General features: G+C 38.0%; 1 protein-coding gene across 2 annotated transcripts in view; it reads left to right on the top strand.

The window, feature by feature from the left end:
- Window positions 1-6,617, top strand: part of GAB1 (GRB2 associated binding protein 1) — a 139,846-nt gene that overhangs the window by 102,902 nt on the left and 30,327 nt on the right. The window lies entirely within an intron of this gene.

The following is a 6,617-nucleotide window of genomic DNA, read 5'->3' as shown; positions in this document are numbered from 1 at the left end:
CCTGTGTCCCCTGCATCGGCAGGCGGACTCTGAACCACTGCGCCACCAGGGAAGCCCCACAGATAATTTTTATCTGTTCATTAAAATAAGTCCCTAAGGACTTCAGTTTGCCAATACTTTTAAATTTAGTTCCTGATCTATATCTAAATTCAGTTGTACTTATTTTTTCAATACTGTAATTTAGATGTTTTTACAAGTTCATCCTGGCCATCTCCCAAATAACCACAGTCAGAAATGTCTTACTAGACTGTGTTGGAGACTTGAGTTTCTTGGAATAAATCAGTGAATGATGAGCAATCCTTCATTGTGTAGTATCAAGGAGCCACACAAATAGTTTTATTTTGCTCTATAATTTTGTTTTTTGAGGCATAGTAGCAAAACTGCAAAAAGCCTTTAAAAGCCAGCCGTTGTATTTCCCTATTCATTTGTAGTAGCTGACTTTGCTAGATGCCTTCTTCAAAATTCTACATATTTAAAGCTTTGTATCAAATCCTAAACTGCAGAGAACTGCAGTTATCCTTTGTGATCACATTCATACAGTTTAATATGACAAGGGGAATATCAAAATGTCTTTGTTCTTCCATTAACTTTACTACCTGCTTTATATTCTCCTGCTTCCTCCACTCACTGTATAATAGGGGCTTTTGTCTTTACCTAGATCTGTCCCCTGAGCCCTGTGTTCTTTCCTTTTCAGACAGCCGAATATGCTCCCACTCTTGGCAGTAAAATTAATTACACAAAATGATTTTTCACTAAAACTAGTTTCAGAGTAGATGTGGGAAGAAATAGACTATGCTTGGTATTACAGCCTGAGAACATAACTATCCCCAATCCCTAGGAGAATAACTAATTTTCTCCTGAAAACAAAAGGAAAGGGGAAAATTCTGACCTGTGTTTTGATTCCAGGAACCTCTCAAAATATCATTACCATGTTATTTCCGCTGCCCCAGGTGACCATTGCTATTATTGAATACTCAGAATCCTGGCAGGCTGAATCTGTTTTTCACTTCTAGCTCATTGCACTGTGTGTGGTTCCTGTGAATGCTTTTATTTAGTAAACTTGAGACCAAGAAACTAATTTCTTTTGTTTTTCTTGGAAATGTGCAGATTTATTTTTGTTTCTACACCAGGTGGAAGCTGTAAAATCTGCTGTAAAATCTGCTAAACAAGTGCCAGGAAACTCAGCCTTAGGGCTGAATGCAACTGACTTGGTGCAGAGGCTCCTGGTCTCATTTCAGGGGCAAGTTTAGAAAGTTGCCTCTTAATCAGTTGAGTTGCTTTTCTCAAAATGCCCAGATAATACTGGCTTAAAAAAAAAAAATAGTGTGATTCTCTGATATTCTTCCTTTTAGAAAAGTAGGTAAGCTAATGTGAGAATATACACACTCTGCCATTCCTACAAAGCAGTGCTTCTTAATTAGGGAACTTAAATTTCTTTTTATTTACTTTTTCATACAGGTATAACTTATTACTGTGCAAGGCACAGATCTTAAGTTTACAGTTCAATATAGTTTTATATATCCATTCTGTATCTATACATAGAAATAGAAATCTGTGAAACCCCCACTCAAATCAAGAAATAGGACAGTTCCAGTCCCCTAGAAGGTTTTCTCACTGTTTCTTCCCAGTAAAAACACAGAAAAAAGTTCAGATGTAACCATTATTTTGCTTCTATCACCATAGATTAGTTTTCCCTATACTTGAACTTTACACAAATAAAACCATTGAGTCTGGCTTCTTTTTTCCAATAGTAAGTCTGTGAGATCCATCTATGTTGCATGTCGCAGGAGTTCGGCATCCTATGTAGCATTCCAGTGTGTGAATATATCATAAATTATTGATCTATTCAAATGTTGATAGAGACATTTGGCTTGTTTCCAGTTTTTAGTTAATACAAATAAAGCTGCTGTGAGCATTTTTACATCTGTCCTTTGATGGACATGAACACTTTGCTCGTTGGTATATATACCCATGGGTAGAATTGCTGCAATTCATCATAGGATATATATTTTTAGTTTTAATAGATTTGTTAGTAGCTTTGGTTTTCCAAAGTTATTGTGCCAATTGCTTTCCTACCAGCAGCATATAAAATTTCTAGTTACTCTACATTACTAGCATTTGGTGTTGTGGGTCATTAATTTTAGCTATTCTAGTGAGTGTGTATCTCATTGTGGTCTTTGCATTTTCCTGAGGACCAATCCAACCAGAGTCTGTTCTGTCTTCTTTTGTTTTATCACACATTTTCAAGCTACTGCCCCTGAGATCTTGATTCATTGAGTCTCCTGAGTGAGGCCCAGGCACCTAGATTTCTCAAATACCCAACAAGTAATTCTGCCAAGATGCCATGACACCTCTGGATAAAAATTAAATCATTTGTCAGCACTAAGGGTTTGTTTTAAAAGTCTCCAAGAATGTTTTCACACTCTATTAAGGAGATAGATGGTCATGACAAATAAGAAGATTGGACTCTGATGAAAGGTCTTCGATTTTTGATTAAATAATTTGAAGACATTTCAGGTTGCTTCAGTGAAAATTGTGACTACCGCCCTTTCTTGTTTGTATCCATTTGATAGATTTCTCCTTATAAAATGTTCTTCCATAAAGAAGGGTATGTTCAGAAGTGAGAAGATGACCATTTTTTTTTATTGCTCTTTTTACTTTATTTTATTTTTTATTTTTTGGCCACACCGCACAGCATGTGGGATCTTATCAGTTCCCTGACCAGGAATCAAACTGGCACCCCCTGCACTGGAAGGCCAAGTCTTTTTTTTTTTCTTTTTTAACTTTTTTTTTTTGGCTGTGTTGGGTCTTTGTTGCTACGCGTTGGCTTTCTCTAGCTGGGGCGAGTGGGGGCTACTCTTCCTCGTGGTGTGCAGACTTCTCCTTTGCATAGCACAGGCATTAGGCGCACAGGCTTTCGTAGTTGCAGCACGCAGGCTCAGTAGTTGAGGCACGTGGGCTCTAGAGTGCACGAGCTTCAGTAGTTGTGGCTCGTGGGCTCTAGAGCACAGGCTCAGTAGTTGTGGCACACGGGCTTAGTTGCTCCGCGGCATGTGAGATCTTCCCAGACCAGGGATTGAACCCGTGTCCCCTGCATTGGCGGGTGGATTCTTAACCACTGCGCCAGCAGGGAAGTCCCGAAGGGGGAGTTTTAGCCACTGGACCACTGGGGAAGTAGAAGATGGCCATTTTAGCATTAATAGTAATGCCTACTCTTTGTGGACTCTTATTTTCTAGGTTAATTAGATATAAATCACATAAATCTATTTGAAATGCTTCTCTTTACAGAAAAAAAAAAAATCTACAACAGACCTGGTAAATCAGGAATCAGTAGATATAGAGCAATCTTGACCTATTTACCTTTAATTGTGAACATAAAGGGAGAACTTTTGCAGTAGCAACAAACAAATTGTTCTGTCAACAAATGTAGCCCATCTTGGGAGGAAAGGATCTCATCTGGTCTCCTGACAGGAAGTGAGCAATACCACATTTTTATTACCACATGCTCAGGCAGGGTATGTCAGTAGTTACAAAAATCAGAGGATCTTATCACATCAACTTTGAAACAGTCTACCTTACCCATCATAAAGAGTAAGATTGCTTCCCTGGACTTAAGCACGTGTACCATTTGATTTAAAAAATATTATTTTGAATATTTCAAGGCATTGGCTGGGCACCCCAGCTTGTATGAGGGACACTAACTCCAGAGCGTTATGCTTCCAAATGGGATAAAACTGTGCATTAAAGGTAGGGATCGTGTGAACCAATCTATTATTTGTGGCCCCCCTCACAGAACAACCTATTCCTCTTCACTGAAAACTCCTTAAGGCTTTCCTTTGCAGTACTTATTAGCTTTCTAAGTAAAATTAAATTAAGAGTTTGCCACAGCAGCTTATTAGGCCTTGAGTGAATGCTAATTATCCTCTTCATGCCTTCTGAATTAAGAGACAGGAAATAATTTTACACACAGAAGCACACCCTATGCTGATGTTTGGTTCTCAGAAACTTGATACCACCATTACTTAGAAAGAACAGTAAGTCAGAAACCCAAGTGAGGCAGAAAGCAATAAACACGGTCTGCTCAACTACTTGTAGGGCAGAATGGGGGCTAATCCCATGTCTTTCTAAGGTTGAAGAGAAGTTTCTTCTTTCAGACCAGTTGGTTAACTTTGGCTAGAAGTTTTATGTTAAAGAATATTTAGATACCACGCATTATCTGAGCCCAAGGTGGTAAAGCAGTGTCCCCTTACCTTTTAAAGTCCTTTGTGTGCCATGTTGTTTGGAACGGTTGGGCTTGCTGTTCACGGCTATTTGAAGGTCTTTTCTTCCATCAGCTTACTAGTGAACATAATGGAGGTTTCTCTCTAGTTCTTGCCTCTGAGAAGTATACATAAGTCTTCCCATATCGTGAACAAGATTTTTTTGCTTAAAAAGGAACCTTTGAATCCCAGTCCTTTTGTCAGAAAATGGAGAGGCTCTTGCAGCTATAAAAAACACTTTCATCATTCACAGGTGGCAGAAATGGAAGGTTAAAAGTGAGATAGTCCCATTGTGTTAATAAAACAAGGCCAAACAAAAGTGATTGCTTGGCTGGGTGACTTTTTTCCCACTTAAGATGAATCACTCAGTTAATTTAGTATATAGCCATCCAGTTTAGAAAAAATATTAAAGGAAAAGTGTATCTATAAAAACAGTGACTTGAAAAAAACAAAACAAAACAACTGCCTGGAAAAGTTATTTTAGGAGTTACAGTGGAAAACTAGAATTCATACTATTTTATACGGTAAACTTTTTCCAGTGTTTAGTTTGATTTTGTTTGCTCTGAACTAAACATTGAACTGGATTATACAATTTTACCATATCTCTGTGGTGGAAGAAAGAAGTACATAAAATATACTTGTGGATACACCCTGTAGGTTACACAGAATACAGCAACTACCTTCTGATTCCTCTGCTTTTTTTTCTCCTCAGTGTTGTATATATTTTTCTTAAGGTCTTTAAAGGGTAAATATTTTTCATAGCTCTCTGAAGTTTAACACTCCACAAGGATTTACTCTGAGTCACTGGTTAATCTATGGCATTTCAAATCCCCTTAAATAAATCTGTTTATATTTGTTTCAAAATCAAAACAGTAAAACATTTCATAGGGTATGTTATAAACACTATTTATAACCAGCATCAGTTAGACATGATGAGGTACTTATGAGTTCCTGCGAAATCACGCCATTATCTTGTGTAAATGTCGAAAAATTAATTTATTCTTTTCTCACCATCATCTGTTCTGGCCTTTCATAAATAAAAAAGAATGAATGAATTAATTTCTGTCATAAAGTTTTAGCTTTTGTTAGATGAGCTTGTGCGAAGACTTGACATTGCGTGCAGCCTAGCAAAGATAGAACATTAGAAATTAGCTCAAGTTCTCCTTAACCCAGGCCAAAGTCTCCAACAGAAAGAAATTTTCATACTCGGTTAGCATCTGGCAGGGCTCACAGAGGTTTCTGGAAGAGCAAATTCCAAACTGCACATGCAGGTGAAGGGGTCTTGCAGATTGGGGATTGCTTTCACCTCTTCCAACCTGGTATAGAGAAAGTGCTAATAAGTGAGTTTCTGTTGGGTGAATGGAGTGTTTTTGAGCATCTGCCCCAGGAGTTCTGATCCTTTTGGTTTGCTTTGGGGACCCACAATGAAAGATAAACTAATTAAAGATAGCCATACTCACGTGTTATCATTCAAGCTTTACCATTAGGATATGAGCTTCTCTGCCTAGGAAGCAGAGTTTTGAAATAAACTTGGCTGTAGTGCATATGTGGATGTTAACGTTGAATACATAAAGAGCTCATCAAAAGCACACGGACTTATTCTGTAGAATCCAGAGAAGAGAGAGCAGACATTTCGCTCTTCCCTGGGGAACTGACAGGCCAAATGACCTGCCTGTTATTCTATTCTGTAGAACGTATTAAGTCTTCTGACCACTTTTTAGCATCGTTAGATACTGTTTTGTTGTGAAAAATCTCAGTTTCAACCCAGCCTTTTCTGTTCTAATATAAACAGACAATAAACAGATTTTATTCGAATATGAGCATTTACCTTTTTCTCTGGATTTATAGCCCTGTATTCCTAACCAGACTAACAGAATTTTTCTTTCGGGCCCTCAAAATTTTCCTCGGTTGTGTCAGTGAGATTTTATTTCTAGGCTTTCAACTTGTTTTCAAATTACTTCATTCTACACAATTTAGCTATGTTCATATGTCTTCTCAGAATGTAGTTAAGTGCTTAATAAATTACTTCTTTACCTGCTGACCCCTTTTGCATGAAAATATTACAGAAATCCGATAATGGCAAATGAGGCTATGAGCGGAGGGAAGAGGTGATGCCTTAAAGAAAAGCTCTTTCCTTAAATGTGAATCCTGGAGTTAGACATATTTCTCCCTAGTCGGTGGCTAAGAAGTAGAAAGAAAAGAGTGAACAGCAAGATAAACATGGGGTAAAGAGCTGGCCCTGGTACACACACAGCATCATGGGCCTGTAGATACCACATAATAAAATGGGTCTCCTTGGAAGGTTGGCTTGGCTTAGAAAGTGCTTTATTATCATGAAAAAAAAGTCTGCTGCTGCTT

This window comes from Lipotes vexillifer, unplaced genomic scaffold, assembly GCF_000442215.2.
Source record: "Lipotes vexillifer unplaced genomic scaffold, Lipotes_vexillifer_v1.1 scaffold1293, whole genome shotgun sequence".
In the NCBI taxonomy this organism is placed as follows: Eukaryota; Metazoa; Chordata; class Mammalia; order Artiodactyla; family Lipotidae; genus Lipotes; species Lipotes vexillifer.
This window is presented reverse-complemented; position numbering and strand designations above follow the sequence as displayed.